Source organism: Ipomoea nil, unplaced genomic scaffold (genome assembly GCF_001879475.1).
Source record: "Ipomoea nil cultivar Tokyo-kokei standard unplaced genomic scaffold, Asagao_1.1 scaffold0268, whole genome shotgun sequence".
Classification (NCBI taxonomy): Eukaryota; Viridiplantae; Streptophyta; class Magnoliopsida; order Solanales; family Convolvulaceae; genus Ipomoea; species Ipomoea nil.
In genome coordinates, this window is record NW_017616696.1 from 3,405,335 (window position 1) to 3,423,604 (window position 18,270).

General features: G+C 31.0%; 1 non-coding gene across 1 annotated transcript; it reads right to left on the reverse strand.

The window, feature by feature from the left end:
* Nucleotides 1–15,265: 15,265 nt before the first annotated feature.
* Nucleotides 15,266–15,339, reverse strand: TRNAR-CCU. Its single transcript has one exon. It is a non-coding gene; the product is annotated as a tRNA-Arg (tRNA).
* Nucleotides 15,340–18,270: the final 2,931 nt, after the last annotated feature.

Sequence of the window (18,270 nt, forward strand, 5' to 3'; positions counted from 1 at the left end):
TTTTGTTTAATCTCTCCCCGAAAATACCGATGTCAACAAATTCCTCTGAGGGTACGGTGACCACCACCACCGTTCCCGCTCCGGCTACCACCAACTCTCTCACGGCGGCACACCATTTCGTCTCCATGAAGCTCACAATGAGGAACTACCTCTTCTGGCGCACCCACCTAGTCATGTTCATCCGCGGTCAGGGACTTCTGGGCTACATCACCGGCGAGCTTCCATGTCCTCCAGCTACGGTCTTCGTTTCACCATAGTCCGGCGACTCCACCACGGTGGTCACCACCTCACCGAACCCCGCACATGCCGCTTGGATCCCTCATTATTTCGTCCCTTTCCGACAAAGTAATGCACCTTGCGGTTGGCCGAAACACCGCTCGTGAGGTGTGGGACTCCATCACATCGGCACTGGCTTCATCAACACGGGCTCGCTGTCTGAGTTTGCTCGGTCAGTTCCATGCCCTCCGGCAAGGCAACGGATCACCAGCCGAATATTTGGGCAAAGCTCAGATGATTGTCGAAGATCTCTCCCTCACTGGCAGACCTCTCTCCCAGGACGAACAGATACTTTACGTCCTACGCGGGCTCCGACAGGAATTCCGGGCGATAGCCAATTCCCTCACAGTCTCCGGTACACCGGTCAGTCTGCCGCAGCTCTCGGATCTCCTGCAAGCCCAGGAGTTCATCCACTCAGATGATTTCACGGCGGTTGACTCCTCTGACGGCGGCGGCTCACCATCAGCGTTCTTCGCTAGCCGAGGCAGATCCGGTGGTGATCAGAACGCTGGTGGATGCTCCTTTTCTGGCGGACGTGGGCGGCAAAGCCGTGGCAGGGGTGGACAAGGACAAGGTCGCAGCGGCAATCCCCGCTGTTAGATTTGCCGGTCACACGGCCACACTGTCGTATATTGTTATAAACGGTATAGTGACCGCCCCACTGCACACGCCAACGTGGCGGTTTCCAGCGAAATCCCGACGCAGGCATCGGCGGACGCATGGTATCCGGACACGGGTGCATCGTCTCACGCGACTCCAGATGATCAAATGATGAACCACTGCGAAATCTACACCGGCGGTGATGTACTCAAAGTCGACAATAGCGCAGGTTTGGGTGTTTCCCGCGTGGGTCATACAGTTATCCCATCTTTATCTAAAAATTTACATATGTCAAACATACTATCTAAAAACTAAATAAGTTTCAATGATGGTTATGTCCCTGGTTTTTGTCCCATTTTTAACTGCTTAATTTCTTGTACATTTTGTTTTCAATGTTGTACAGTACATTTTTTTGGACAAAAATATCCAATATATTCTGTTACTGTTAAGTTGATTAAAAGATCCGTTAAATATAATATAAAAGAGGCAAACTCCATTTCGTCCACCCATTTTCCTTCCGCATCCTCTGAGATTTATCCTAATTTCTTGGCCAAAACCGTTAAATATAATATAAAAAAGGCAAGCTTCATTTCATCCACTAGTTTTATTTCCGCATTCTCTCTAATTCATACTGCTCATTTTCTCCCCAGATTCCTCCCATTATTCATCAGCTGATCTTTGATTTTCCATCTCTCATATGGTACCTATGAGGACCTGCAATCAGCGCAATCCTCTTTATTACATTCTCATCAGCGGAAAGAACAACCACAATCAACGGCAACAGCATTCAATGGGTATGAATATGAATTGCGCCTCAAGCCCTTAGGGTTGGGTTCAGCCTTTTGGAAGAATGAATTGCGCCTCAATGTTTAATCTAAGGTAATTAATTAATATTTGTTGTTAATTTCATACAATTTGATGGCAGTCCTTGAAGGCTCAAATACCTAATTTCAAAAATTTACCAGTCAAATTAGTTAGGAATTTCTTATTACTTTATTTAGTTTTGGAATATTGCTTGATTTTAGGATGTATGTAGCTATTTAAACTGCTCCATTGTACACTGAAGACACCATCCAATAATTCCAGGCTTTTATTGGAATTCCACCATCTGTTATCTTCTCCGCCACCTTCGGGTTCTTACTTCCCCTGTTTATTCCTATTGTTGGATGGATAGTGATGCTTAGAGTTTGTATATTTAACTCTTTATGACAGTGTGGAAGTCTTGAAAGTTGTTTTATCGGGTGATATTTTCATTTTTGTTTGATCCAGGAGTAGGAATAATAAAAAGATAAAATGTTTAGGTAGAGAATTGAATTCTGATGGTTAAGGTTTCGGTGTCACTGTTTGTAATGCATATGATGTTCATTTAAAAACATAGTGAATCAAGGTTGGCTTTATAGGTGATGTTAGAAGTGTAAGTATTATACTCTGAATTTTCACGGTGATATTGCATAGCAATATCAGAGCTACCTTCAACAAGCAAAAGCAAATCATGATGATCATCATATTGTGGTGTATATCACAGCAACATATAATGATCACTGTGAAAATTCATAGTTAATACAAGAGAGTAGTTGAGGTTCATTGGTCAAATTTTATATGTAGTAATTGTTATATGGATCTAATAATGACAGTAAAATAAACTCTCTTGATGTGATGTTGTTCTTTTCTCTATATATGAGATAGTGATATGAAGTAGACTCGCAAGTAAGGATATGGGTTGTTTGACAAAGATAAACCATAAGTCTAGGATCACATCCCTCCATCACACTTGATATCTTCACACGCTTGTTTGAAAATTTGAGTTGTTATAGAAAGTTTTTGTCTATCACTTCTACTCCTGAATTATTTTTAATGATATGTAGCATAACAGTAACATGAGCACTTTGATGAGGACTTATTTTCTTATTGGTTTTTGGTATAACTAAACAAACTCACTACAATGGGGAGTGGATTTGCAATAATTTTTCTAAGGGAGTGAAAATGGGTGTGATGTTCTTTCCACTCCCAGTGGTTCATTGCTTCTCTAAGTTGTTAGACTACACTGGTGCATCTACATTACTTTCTCTTGATTTATTTGGTTTATTCTTGTGTCAATGGTGGATGTGTTGAATGTTGATGATCTCTACAGACCCGTAATGATTTGCGAGGATGATCACAACTCATTATGAACATCTAAGGGACTGATTTTTTTCACAGTTCATGCTTCGTTGTTTAGTGCAGAACTGTGCTGAGCAAAGCTAGATGATCTTCCCCTCACTATCTAGTGCTTTTATTGTGCTTTTGGATGTTTAGGAACCACATTATTTTAACGTTTGTTTATAGTTATGATGGTTGGATCTATTGTAATTGTTGGATCTATATTTTGGGATCTATATTATACTCATATGTTGGGGAAAATATGACACATTTCATCAAACACTGTTAGTAAACATGCTCTTTCTTTGTTTCATGAATATGATATAATTATTATATTCTACTATTTCTTAATTATCCTTTTTATAAAGGATTAATAAAAAGATGTAAAAAAAGTGAACTTGATCCATGTCTTGAAATTCTTATTCAGTTTAGTTCTCCTACCAAAAAAAAATGATTAGTATTTTACTTTAATTTTTATTAATATGATGAAGGGAGATTTTATTTCACAATAAATAATACTCATAAAAATGCAAGTTCAATTCATTCGTTTTACCAAGACTGGTCCTACAATTTTAAAACGAAATTTTTAGAGTGATGTTCTTTTGTGTTTGTTATTGGTAAATTAACACATGATGACTCTATTCAGGATTGAATAGAGGATATGATGGCTCACCTGTTACTGGATTTCCATACAACAATATGAATTACAAGGGAGATAACTAAAACTAGAAGAAAAAGACATTTAAACAAATTGTATCCATTTACAATTGCGTTTACATCAATGCGCTCCCGTCATAAAATAAGTTATTTTACATGTAACAAAAATGATATTCTCAAACAAAAGAACTACGATTACTTATTTTTAGATGTTCAATCCAGCAAACAACAAAATAATAAAATTACACAAACTAATACTATTACACAAACTAATACTTACAACATTTGCACATTCATTTACAAAACTTATAGGACCAGTAAGCAACATATTTTTAGATAAGATTGGAAACAATTGCAAATACATGTTAACTAAATAACACAAGTAGAAAATAGTTGTAAAATACCGTTAAATATCATTACAAATAATTACAAATGTGTATATTCATCATAATGTGAATTTCTTGTGAAAATTTTCTAAAAACCAACAAAATACATTTTACGTGAATATTTATGAAACATCAAATCAAAAAAAAAAAAAAAACAAAAAACAAATGCAATTTATATATTTCAAAATGATTTACTAATCGAGTTAAAATATTGGACACAAGTTTTCGCGCAAAGCGCGTGGGAAGAACTAGTATATATATACACGGTAATACCCCTCTCTCTCTCTCTCTCTCTCTCTCTCTCTCTATATATATATATATATATATATCTCTAAAAACATAATAAGTCTCAATCAAAGTTATATCCCTCATTTATGTCCATATTTTTAATGCTAATCATTTTGTACATTGTGCTTTTAGAGTTGTACTATATAATTTTTTGGACAAAAATACCCTTATCGTTATAACTTCCGTTATCTTTTCCGTTACTTACCATGCACATGAATCTACCTTATCTTTTCTTATATTCTTTAATTATAACAATATTTGTAAAACATTATATATTCATTATATATTAGATTAATATAATAAATAAATTTTATTTCACTTTGATTTTAATTAGTAAAAATTTGTTAGTTATTTTTAAAAATATAAATATTGGGCATATGTTTTTGCGCATCGCGCATAGAAAAGACTAGTATATATATATATATATATATATATATATATATATATATATATATATGCTAACTACCTATTACTGGAGTAATTGGAGTAAATATATAATGACCATAATTTCGTGTACTACCATAATAATATTATTCTAATTAATTATTCTATATTATGCTACTTTATGCAATATTCTGTGTTCTGCCATGTTCTTCAATGATTTCTATTACCATAATTAATATAATGAGTTTGGACGGGAAAATGTTAGAAGGAGAATTTTACTTTTAATTATATATAAATAGAATGTTTCTAAAGATATATATACCAAAATTTGAAACTTAATACTTTGAAACAAAATATAAAAGATAAAATGGTCAAATAGGCCTTAAACTTTATACCAAAAAAAAAAAAAAAAACAAAAAAAAAAAAACAAAAAAAAAAAAAAAAAAACAAAACAAAACAAATCAATCCCCTAAGTTTTAAAAAGTAACAATTAAATACTTCGAATCAATGAAACAATAGAATTGATGACCGTTTTGGTTCATCGACTAAGCCGTAATTACAAAAAAGGTTCTCGACTATCAATTTTGACCAATTAAATCCTCAACTATTGATTTGGTAACCGATTTTGTCCTCCGTAATTATCAAATTGGTCTTCGATCAGTTTGAGAGAGACCAAATCAATAATAAAATTATTAGTTGAGAATTTAATTGGTCAAAATTGATAGTCAAAAACCAATTATTTGATAATTACTACATAGTCAATGGACCAAAACGGTCAATAATTCAAAACAATACAATCAAGTCTTTTTATTGGTAACCAACAATGCTGGTAAAAGAACGATGCCTAGTCATTTTTTTATGTGGAATGTTTCTAAAGATATATATACCAAAATTTGAAAACTTAATACTTTGAAACAAAATATAAAAGATAAAATGGTGAAATAGGCCTTAAACTTTATACCCAAAAAAAAAAAAAAAAAAAAAACAAATCAATCCCCTAAACTTTAAAAAGTAACAATTAAATACTTCGAATCAATGAAACAATAGTAGTGCACTTCAAAGAATTCTGACCGAGGATATTCTTAGAGCTGTGAGATCATGATGTGTTACGTTGCTAGCACCTAAAATGTACGATCTTGCCTCCCCCGAAAGGCCAAGATTACCCCTCCCATGCAATCCAAAAAAAAAAAAAAAGATTTTATCAGGTGAAATAATAAAAACTATATTTATAGACATTGTAAATAATAGAAAATAAAATTATTATTTTCATTAAAAAAATACTATTAAAAATTTAAAAAGTTCAAACTCTAGAACGAGTTAATAGTTGTTTGTGTTGCATTATTACGGAGTACTAGTATTTTCACCGTGCGATGCACGGAATAGGTTTGTTATAGTATATTAAGAATATTTTGATCAATATACAATTATTTAAATTATAACATTAAATACTCCGTATTATATAGTACAATTTAAGATATGGTTTTGATCGTTTATGTTTGTTGATGTTATCATTGCTTGAATTCGAGCAAATAATTGTTCAAATTAATAGTTAATGTATAGATGTACGCATGCGGTGCTATAACTTTAGAGATTTTTATATATCATTATTTAGGATTTTTATAAATATAATTGGGCAATTGGGCTAGCATCAACGGGAATTGTTTACGCTGGAACTTGAAGGGCAATCTCATATCAAAAGGAGTGAGAGACATTCGGAAGATAAGAACTTTGGTTCATTCATGTGTTCCAATAACAATTCTTGCTTCGACAATGTGGTCTACCAATCTTGTGATGATGAGTCGCATCCCGTTACAAAGACCAACGGAGTGGTCAATATTCCACAATAACATAACAGGTGCACCAACCTTTAATGTCCGTGAATGATTATGAAGACCCGGCAATCTCAAACTATTTAAGAATTCAGGAGTGTGTACTTCTGATAGATTTTCACTGCATGATTCTGCCTTACATAAAGAGTCACAACTTAAATATATTCGTCCTTCTGCAGTATTCATGTCGCACATGTACTGAATAATTTGATCAACGACATCTAAAAGTCGGCGAGAGGATCGCTCGGCCTTCTAGATGCAATTCATCAAGCATGCCATATCTCGAGTTTGGGAATGTACTTTCCACTATAGTTGCTATGGGATTGTGTCCACACTTCAACAAAAACTGTGCCGAAATATCAATATCAAATGAACCGTAGTTTACAACCCTTGCAATCTCATCTTCGATGTCTGCAATCCATTTTGAAAACCAATCAATCGCCTATCTATCTTCCTCTTAAGCTAAGGTCCATAATATCAAGTTCTTGGTGAGCGTTAATACCTTGCAATTTGTCCACATATATGAAGAATTAATATTTGCTTCGACAACTATTGGTCTTGTTGATTTCGGTATAACGTGTAGGCTCTGTTTAAAATCGTTGTCCAAAACTATTGTCTTTCCACCAAAAGTCTTTTCAGCACTACCCGATATGACAAACCTCAATAGATCCCTCATGGTTTTGTCCAAAGCCTAAAAAATAGTGTATGTGCGTCATCAGTGGGTGAATTTTCCTTTTTCATTAATTAGTGAATTCCGTTTCATTTTCCATTAATTAATCAATTTGGGATCTTTTTTATTTTCTTCTTTTTTTTTTGCTGCTAACTTTTTTTTTTACTTAATAATAATAACAATAATAATAATAATAATAATAATAATAATAATAATAATAATAATAATAATATTATTATTATTATTATTATTATTATTATTATTATTATTATTATCATTATTATCATCATCATCATCATCATCATTATTTAGTAATTTTGATAGGATTTTCCTTTTCCATTAATTAGTAAATTCCGTTTCCTTTTCCATTAACCAATGGGTTAATGGTTTTTTTTACTAATTATTATTAGTATTAATCAGTGAATTATGTTTCCTTTTCCATTTTAAGTGAATAAGCTATCCTTTTTTTTTTTACTTCTAACTTTTTTTTTTAATAATTATTATTTATATTAATCAGTAAATTCCGTTTTCTTTTTCCATTTTCAGTGAATTAGGAATAATTTTTTTTAATTTTTATTTTGTACTACTAACTTTTTTATTATTTTATTATTAGTATTAATCATATTATTATTATTATTATTATTATTATTATTATTATTATTATTATTATTATTATTATTATTTTGTTTTTAATAATAGTATAGATTAGATTATTACATAGGAATTGTATTACACTATTTTATAATATTAGAATTGAATAAGAATTTTAACCTAGAATTATAGTACGAATAGGAAAGTAGAAAACAATATATTTTATTAGAAAGCGAGATATTTTAGAAAATTTGGCGGGAAGTTAAGAGTTCAGGATTTTGTTTTTATATAGTGTAGACTATAGAGTATAGATTAGTCAATTCCGTTTCCTTTTCCATTAATTAATGAATTTGGGATCTTTTTTATTTATTATTATTATTATTTTTTTTTTTGCTGCTAACTTTTTTTTGCTTAATATTATTAATCATATTATTATCATCATCATCATCATCATCATCATCATCATCATCATCATCATCATCATCATCATCATCATCATTTAGTAATTTTGATAGGATTTTCCTTTTCTATTAATTAGTGAATTCCGTTTCCTTTTCCATTAATCAATGGATTAATGTTTTTTTTTTACTAATTATTATTAGTATTATTAGTATTAATCAGTGAATTTTGAATCATATTCCTTTTTCAATGAATTAGGTATCCTTTTTTTATTTTTTTTACTTCTAACTTTCTTTTAATGATTATTACTTATATTAATCAGTAAATTTCGTTTCCTTTTTAAATTTTCAGTGAATTAGTGATAATTTTTTTTTTCATTTTGTACTACTAACTTTTTTTATTATTTTATTATTAGTATTAATCATATTATTATTATTATTATTATTATTATTATTATTATTATTTTGTTTTTAATAATAGTATAGATTAGATTATTACATAGGAATTGTATTACACTATTTTATAATATTAGAATTGAATAAGAATTTTAACCTAGAATTATAGTACGAATAGGAAAGTAGAAAACAATATATTTTATTAGAAAGTGAGATTTTTTAGGAATTGGGCGGGAAGTTAAAAGTTTAGGATTTTGTTTTTATATATAGTATAGATGGTGTGGGGGCTCGACAAATTATGTTGTGCATCCGTATGCACCATGCATGGTGCATACGGATGCAAAAACGACATCGTTTTGCATCAAAACACGCGTCCTACTTAAAAAAAATCAATGTCGATTTCCGTCAACAACATTATGTTATTCACTTTTTAGTTCATTCATTCTGGATTTTTAGTTATGAAATTCTGGATGTATAGTTATGCAATTCTGGATGTGTAGTTATGAAGTTATGGATGTGTAGTTATGCAATTCTGGATTTATAGTTATGAAGTTATAGATGTGTAGTTATGCAATCAAATTCCAACTAGAAACGAGATCAGAGAGGCTTGATTCAAGCCCGAGCTCGTGTGCGCAGGCACCTGCGGGCACGAATGTCGTCCGAAAATTGGCTGGCCTTGCGGGCTAAGTTATGCCAACTTTCGGTATGGGGCCGAGACTTGGTCTAGTGTCTCGGCCCCGGCCGAAAGTTTCGGTCTTGGAAGGCTGAACGTGGGATTAAATTCTTCAACAGCAGAATTAATTTTGGATTAATTCCAATTTCAATTTTTGAATTTAAATCCCATGTAACGGTTTGTTGTTTCAGATGTTACAAAGCTAAGGTTAATGACTTTGTTTAATGCTATTGAAGTTCAACATCCCTATATAAGAAGGGTAGAAGGCAGAAATTTTGAACAAACAGAAAAAGAATAGCACAAGAGCTCTACACGAAATTTGTTTTCAAGCTACAAAACTCTTCTGCTTCTACTCCTTTCTTAAGCCTAACTGTGTTCAAGGCTTTGCTCCATTCGCCGGGTCCGTTCGTTTGGGTGCTCAAACGTCGAACCGTAGCGCGTTTTATCCTGGGAAACCTAGGCCACGACGCTTCTAGCACTTTTGGGAGGTGGCAAATAAGGTTTTAAGGAAAGAGTGGTCTCTTGACTCACGCTAAAAACCCTTACCCAAACACGAGCCATCTTTCCTTCTTTCGGTTTTGGATTATGCTTCGAAGCACAAATCCTCCTTTTCTGATTTAGTTTGGTTGGAATTATAATCTGTGGATTATAAATTCCATTTCGTTGATATGCATATATCTTTTCTGTAGATATTCATGCATATAACCATGGTGGTCTGATTTATATATATATTTGTGTGTGTATATATATATTTCGGATATATATATCGAATAATATTTTATATACTTCGTGTGTGTATATATATAAATATTATTTTACGATATTAAATCGATTATTGGTTCATTACCACCAACAATATTGATGTCATGCATTTCATTACTAATTTAGTTACAAATTACTCATTTAAAAATAACAAGCATGATTTTAGTGCCAATCCCATAATTAAAAGTAAATATAGTAACAGAAAATAATCCATCAAACACAACATAGTGATGATTCTGATCTGGTCATCAAATATCACGAAAGAAGTAGCCTAATAAACCTTCTCATCGTCTACAAACATTAATATCATCACGTGTTTCCAGTTTTTTTCTAGTCATGTTACAAATCACTCATTTAAGATATAAAAACATGATTTTACTAATTTTAATTAGTGTCAATCGCATGATTAAAAGTAAATCTCAATAAATGAAAATGAATTGTTCAACACAAAATAGTGGTGCTTTTAGTCATCAAATATCAAAGAAGTAGCCAAAAACTTTCAATTCTCATCTTTTACTAACTATTGACACAAAGTAGTAATGCTCTTGATCATCAAACATAAAAAAATAAGTGGTTCAAGAACCTTCTCATCCTCTACTAACTATTGACGCTCTCACTGATTCCGCTACAGATTACTAATTCAAAAACTAAAACCATGTGTCATCTCAATAGTTACTAAAAAATGAGAAAGTCGTTCTTGATCTACTTTTTCTTTGATATTTGATGACCAAATTAAAAACAATATTATTTTGTGTCCATTAGTTCATTTTCAGTTATTGACATTTACTTTTAATCATGGAATTGAAATTAAAATCATGTTTTTAGTTTTTAAATGAGTGATCTGTAACAGATCGAACTAGTAATAAGGAAACGCATTATATCAATATTAATTTGTATAGTAGACAATGAGATGGTTCTTGGACCACTTCTTTGGTGATATTTGATGACCAACATCATATCATTACTATTTTGTTTCTACCAATTCATTTTCAGTTACAGATCAACATTTATTTTTAATCATGGGATTGACACTAAGATCATGTTTGTAATCTTCAAATGAGTAATTTGTAACAAAATTAGTAGCGAAATGCATGAAGCCAATATTAGTAGAAGATGAGAAGGTTATTATTGGACCACTTCCTTGACATTTGATAACCAAAATCATCATTACTTCATGTTGAATAGTTCATTTCCAGCTATTTACGTACAATTTGATCGTGAGTTTGACACTAAAATCATATTTTTAATTTTCAAATTATTCATCTGTAACAAACCTTGTGAAAGAAAATGTGTGGTATGATAAGTAATTAGTAGACAATGAGAAGGTTTAGGGAACACATCTTAGCTTGCATGATATCTGGCAATGGAAAGCATCACTATTCCATGCCAAACATAAAGATAGGAAAATAATGAGATAAGTAAGTGAGAATCATGTTTAAAGTTACTTGAATGTCTCCCTAATTTAATTCTTTTTCACTGAAAATTGATTAAGCCTCTTAATTAGCATGAGTAGATAGAAGCATTCCTAATAACTTACAACTATATATAATTAGCATATTCCATATATAAACATTCATACATAAGCATCATCTTCTTCTTCATCCTAGTTCGATCAATGGCTTCTGAGATCAGCTTCAATAAGCCGATGTTCTCTGACCTTCAATTCGAGTTTGATGAATCCGAGGATTGTTGGATCCGCAAGCCGATATTCTCTGACCTTCAATTCGAGTTTGACGAATCCGAGGATTGTTGGGTCCGCAGTACGAGAGGCACTAATGACGACAAGGTTGCGGTAGTGTCCGAGACGAGGTGGTCGACGACGGTACTACCGAATGGCGGCGGAAGCAGCGTGGTTGAGCGTGCGAAGTCCGTGCCGATGAAGATACCGGATTGGAGGAGGATCCTGGGCGTGGCGTTCCAGCAGGATCAGCGAGCCCGACAAGACAGCGACTATAATGCGCCATGGTCGGTGGAGGAGGACGAGGTTGAGTACTTTGGACTGCCGCCGCATGTATACTTGGCGAGGACCAGAGTGGTGTCCCTGTCGGGGAGGAGTCTGAAGGGGAGAGATTTGTGGCGACTCAGAAATGCTATTTGGAAACGAACTGGTTTCGAAGATTGAGGTTGCGGTTCAATATGTTTTTGGCATTTCTTTCTTTGATGTAATTTTGACATTAAAAAGATGAAGACTTTACAGTAAAGTAACCGTGCGTGTAGTGTGCAAACTTCATTTTCATTTTTTTCTTTACCTCACTTTTTGCATCATATCCTCAAAAACAAAAACTTGTTTCCAAAAGCAAAACAAAACAGCGGGATTGAAATTTTCACTCATAATGAGATAAGTGAGTGAGAATCGTGTTTAAAGTAATTTGATAATTATGAAATTAAAAGTGTCTCCATAATTTAATTCTTTTTCACTGAAAATTGATTAAGACTCACAATTAGGATGAGTAGATAGAAGCATTTCTAGTAACTTACGACCATATATAATTAGCATATTCCAATCCGTCTGTTTTGTTTTGCTTTTGGAAACAAGTTTTAATTCAATTTTGAAATCAAGAACTGAAAATAAAAAATTGAATAATTTTAAGACTATAAAATCAAAATGAACTGTTATTTTTCAATACAAGAGGATACCAAATTTAGACGGAACTATACAAATCTTGATTGAGTCATGTCTACGATATGTCGATACCTATAAAAAGAAAAGCGATGTTGTAGATCGAACATTGAGGAAGATTTCAAAAAAAGACACGCAATCTAGGATGAGCGATCAATATATATGTGTCACCATCCAATAAGTACAAATATTAGTCTTTCAATAAATTTTTCTTCTAGAATATAATAGTGTCAATCTTAGTTAACTCGAATCTCATCCCAAAGATGTTACTATGTTAGTGTAATCCTTAATATTGTCTAAATTAATTTTTTGATCGTCACTAGAGAATCACTCTCAAATTTCATAATTCAAAAAGTAAATCAGCTTAAAGCTGATCTCAGAAGCCATTGAATTAGGAAGAAGAAAAGAAGAAGATGATGATAGATGATGTTGATGTATCTTTATTTAGGGAATATGCTATATATATATATATATATATATATATATATATATATATAAAAGAATTAAATTAAGGAGGCACTTTTAGTTCCATACTTTTAATTCCGTAATTATTAAGTTACATTAAACACGAATCTTCACTTGCTTATGTTTTATTTTTCATCTTCAAGATTGGCACGGAGTAGTAATGCTTTCCATCACTAGATATCACGCAAGATGTGTTCTGCGAATCTTCTATGACTCATCTGGAAACTAAAAGCTTGAATTTATTGTCAAACTTACAATCAAAAGTGTACGTTAATAATTGGAAATGAACCATTCAATATATGATCGAAATAATGATGATTTTAGACGCAGCAAGACGACGAGGTTGCTGTAGTGTCCGAGACGATACTACCGAATGGCGAAGTAGCGTGGTTGAGCAGATGGCGGTGGGTGTGAAGTCGGTGCAGATGAAGTAACCGTGCATGTAGTGTGCAAACTTCATTTTTACTTCATTTTTTTTTTTCTTTACCACACTTTTTGCATCCTCAAAAAGAAAAACTTGTTTCCAAAAGCAAAACAAAACAGAGGGATTGCAAGTGGGGTGGTATTGACTCTTTGTATTTTATTAAATTGAGAGAATAGTTATGAGATATGATTAAGACTTTGGTATTTGATTAAGACTTTTAAAGACTCTTTAAAAGTCATGCGGTATTCAAAAAGTTATCCACTTCTGTAGAATTTTAAATTTTACACCTTTTGTAGACTTTTTGTTTTCAAATATAAATACTTCAAATCCAACCATCAACTCCAAGATTTCAAAATTCTCTTTCTACAAACTTTTAATGTTTTTTCTCTCTATTTAAACTATACATTTTCCTTCCTATTTAAACTTTATAAATCTTATACTTACATTCAATTAATTATTTTTTCTTCATTATCTTATATTTTTCTTCATATCATACTCTACAATTAATATTATATTTTTAATTGTTTATTTTATGCCACTAGTAATTATATTTTTAAATATTTTATTTAAACAATTTTGTTATTATAAATTTTAGTATTCAATAGTGTTATGAATTTTTTATAGTAGTTTTTTTTTATGATTATTTATACTATATAAGTAATTGACATATAACTCTCGTCATATTATTGATAAAAATAATAATGTTGAGAATGTTGATGTGGGTGGAAAACTATGTAATAAGAAGAATTTTATAATATATTATAACATGTTTTATAAGAAAATTATAAATGATAAGAATCAAAATCATTGAAAGTTTGTAAGAATAAATTCAATTTAGAATTTCAATCACTTTTGTAGACTTTTTAAAATAAAAAAAAAATTGATAAAAGTTTAATAATGTTTTCTACATATACTTTTATAAAGTTTTACAATTCCAAAGTTTTGAACGACTCTATGAAAGTCAATAAAAGTTTATTAAAATCTATCATTTTAAAAATCTACAAAAGTCATATTTGAATACACCCCCTACGTGTGATCCAATGAACTTAATTTAAGTTGACTGAAGGATCAAGTTGGGTGGACTATAAATAAAAAGTACATTATTTGTGTACATAAAGTACATTATATTATTTGAAAATACATTATTTGAATACTGAAAGTCTATTATTTGTATAATATCAAATAATGTACATTCAGTACACAAATAATGTATTTTTAATATATTAAAAATATACCTTATATTTAAGAAAAATACATTATTTGATATAAATGAGCTTTGTTTGAATAATGAAAGTATATTATTTGTAAAAATGTACCTTATATTTTATATAATATATATATTTAGTACACAAATAATATACTTTTAGTATATTAAAAATTATCTCGACTGAACTGCTCAGGGCCTACCAACTAGTTTACCTAATGAATATTACCCTACAAAACAAAAAATTCCAACATAATATAAAATTAAATTACAATTGAAAGTTCAATATATCTTATTATTAAAATTAAAATTACCCCTAAGTAATTAGTGTACACAGTACTTAATTTTTAAAATATATTTATATATATAAACTTAATTAGATATTTAGATTTCACTTCTCTCATAATTTTTAACTTAGCCTTTTTTCTTTGCTCTTAGATTCATTTCAAATGATTCACCATTTCATCTACCCATCACATTCACGTAACTTTGCAAAACCACAACGCGTCGAGGTAGGGGTCGAACCTACGACTTTCTGCTTAGGAAACAGACGCTCTATCCACTGAGCTACAGACGCTTGTTGTTATTTTAATGCTGTAAACTATATATATTATATTGAGCTTATAGAGTAGATTCATAATTTTTAAATTATAGATTTATAATTTTTTATCGTTGATTCATAATTTAAATACAGTTGATTCATAATTTCTAAACTGTATAATTATCAAATTATGTATGTGAGCATATAACCATTAATGTGTATCTAATTATCAGCTTAGGCTTTTAGTTGAGATGGAGCACATACTTTAATTTGGTATCAGAGCTAGACCAAAGGTCACGGGTTCGAATCTCAATGCCACTCGTAAGCGGCTACGGTTTACCGGTGCACGTGTTGGTTGGAAGCATCAATTATGTACATATAGTTCAGTGATTTGTGATTACAAAGTTTAACAATTGAGAATATTGAAAATTTTTAACATATAGCTCTATCAAATGTTCACAAATCTAATACTGTAGATTCATAATTTCAATAAATAATTTATTTTTTTAATTAGAAAAATTATGAATCTACAGCATAAAAATTTCATAATTTCGATACTGTAGATTCATAATTACTACACTGTAGATTCATACTGAAGACGAAACAATGCGATTGCGAAGAGAAAAACGCCGTTAATGACAAATGAAAAATAATTTATTTTTTTAATTAGAAAAATTATGAATCTACAGCATAAAAATTATGAATATGGAACTGAGCTCACCTTGCATGGTGGGCATGTTTTTACAGCATAATTTGCACCACCCAATAGTTATGCTATGGAACCGTGTTCACCATGGGCATGGTGATCACGGGATAGATCCATAAATTCAAAGTTGTAGATCCATAATTAGCAAATTATGTTGTGCATCCGAATGCACCATGCACGTGGTGCATACGATGCAAAACGACGTCGTTTTGGTTAAAAAAACGCGCATCCCACTTAGAAAAGGAATTAGGTTCGATTCCCGGCAATAGCATTTTTATATATCCATAAATTCATAACTATATATCCATAAATTCATAACTATATATCCACAAATTCATAACTATATATCCACAGTGAATGAATGAAGTAAAAATCCATAATGAATGAACTAAATATCCCCAATGAACTAAATATCCCCAATGATTGAACTAAATATCTACAATGAATGAACTAAATATCCATAAATTCATAACTATATATCTAGAAATTCATAATTATATATCCAGAAATTCATAACTATATATCCATAAATTCATAACTATATATCCACAGTAAATGAATGAGATAAATATCTACAATGAATGAAGTAAATATCTACAATGAATGAACTAAATATCCACAAATTCATAACATTATTGTGGATATATAGTTATGAATTTCTGGATATATAGTTATGAATTTGTGGATATTTAGTTCATTCATTGTAGATATTTACTTCATTCATTGTAGATATTTATTTCATTCATTCACTGTGAATATATAGTTATGAATTTATGGATATATAGTTATGAATTCCTGGATATATAATTATGAATTTCTAGATATATAGTTATGAATTTATGGATATTTAGTTCATTCATTGTGGATATTTAGTTCAATCATTGGGGATATTTAGTTCATTGGGGATATTTTGTTCATTCATTGTGGATTTTACTTCATTCATTCACTGTGGATATATAGTTATGAATTTGTGGATATATAGTTATGAATTTATGAATATATAGTTATGAATTTATGGATATATAAAAATACTATTGCCGGGAATCGAACCTAATTTCTTTTCTAAGTGGGATGAGCGTTTTTTTAACCTAAACGACGTCGTTTTGCATCGTATGCACCACGCGCATGGTGCATTCGGATGCACAGCATAATTTGCGAATTATAGATCTACAACTTTGAATTTATGGATCTATCCCGTGATCACCATGCCCATGGTGAACACGGTTCCATAGCATAACTAGGGTGGTGCAAATTATGCTGTAAAAATGTGCCCACCATGCAAGGTGAGCTTAGTTCCATATTCATAATTTGTATACTATAGATTCATAATTTTTCTAATTAAAAAAATAAATTATATTTCACTTGTCGTTAACGGCGTTTTTCTCTTCGCAATCGCATTGTTTCGTCTTCAGTATGAATCTACAGTGTAGTAATTATGAATCTACAGTATCGAAATTATGAATCTAAAGTATTAGGTTTGTGAACATTTGATAGAGCTATATGTTAATAATTTTATAAATATATGTTCATAATTATAGAGCTATATGTTCATAATTTTCAATATTCCCAATTGTTGAACTTTGTATTCACAAATCACTGAACTATATGTACATAATTTGATAATTATACAGTTTAGAAATTATGAATCTGTAGTATAGAAATTATGAATCAACTGTATTTAAATTATGAATCTACGATAAAAAATTATAAATCTATAATATAAAAATTATGAATCTACAGTGTACAAATTATGTATTTGGAATCGTGCCAATCTTGTAAGGTGGTCAAGATTCCACGTTCCACAAGGTGGGGTGTGGGCAAAAATTTAGAGGCCCTTCGCTACAAGGAAGGTTTAGCGGCAAACCCACCAATATCAATAGTAACCTTAAAAAATTAATTATTTATTTAATTTTTTTTAGAAGAAAAAGAAAAAGAAAATTATGACAACGCATCAACAAAAAAGAAAGGATGGTAAAAACACTCTATATGTTCTGTCATGGAAATGGATTCCCTAGTAAGAGTGTGGGAAGTCTAATTCGCAGAATGTTTAAAGAAAACAACATCCATATTAATAAATGATTTTATAATTTTTTTAATATCATTTAAAATTAAACCAAAAGAAGAGTCTGGTGTGGGTTATTGCAAACAATTAACCACGTACCAATTGCATATGCATTTGTTTCCACAATCACATTATGGAAGCATGCAAATTGAAACATGTGCTTCATCTCAATTAAATTGCACATTTATATTTATATATA